The sequence below is a fragment of the Stegodyphus dumicola genome, chromosome 2, assembly GCF_044657685.1.
Source record: "Stegodyphus dumicola isolate Sdum_Otavi_A_Nest chromosome 2, ASM4465768v1".
NCBI lineage: Eukaryota > Metazoa > Arthropoda > Arachnida > Araneae > Eresidae > Stegodyphus > Stegodyphus dumicola.
This window is the reverse complement of record NC_140769.1, coordinates 116,894,341-116,895,204: the sequence shown is the minus strand read 5'-3', so window position 1 is coordinate 116,895,204 and position 864 is coordinate 116,894,341.

The following is an 864-nucleotide window of genomic DNA, read 5'->3' as shown; positions in this document are numbered from 1 at the left end:
ACAATTAAAAATATGAAACCTTAATTTATGAAATAAATGCAATTTTGATCTAAAGGGTATCAAAATTTACAAAAAAAAAAAAAAGCTTAATATTTATTTGTTTACTTTATTAAACATTTCTTTTAATGTAAGTTGTTTCGTTTTTTGTGCTAATACTTTGTCTTTAATTCTATAAGCAGACATAATTTCTTGTTCAGTTACAAAGTTCCACTGTTCAAGTCCTGTAATTGCTGTGTCGAGAATACCGACTAACTTGTCAATCGAAATTTTTTCGTTTTCAATAACCTCTCTGTCACTTTCTTCACTATCGGAAGAGGTATTTTCTGGATATAAAACTATACTACAGATTTCGCCGTCCGTTAATTGATTGATGATTGAGGCATTGTCATTGCAATGAAATACTTCTGTTATATCATCTTCATTTATTACCACTTCTCCACATTTCTTTACAAAGTCCAATAACTGAAAAATCTCACCTTTAGTTTGCGATGTCCGAAAACCTTCAAATTAACGCCTATCATATTCATCGTCCTCTCCATGAAATATGGTAACTGGCCATAAATTATGCCAGGCATTTTTTAACGTATCTGGAGAAACATCCTCCCAACGCGCATGCGTAAAGCATACAAAAAAAAAAAAAAAAAAAAGTGGCTTTGAGGTCCGGATTATAGATTATTCCGGATAACGGACTTTGTACTGTATATTTTAGTGTTACTTGTTAGTTAAGTAATAATAGTAATAACATTCAGGTGAGGTACAGCAATAATTGTTGAGAATGACAGAACTAGGGGATGCAAAATGTCGTGGGATTATTCAAGAGAAGTTAATTTTTTATTTGGATAATTGAGATAACATGGAACAAAG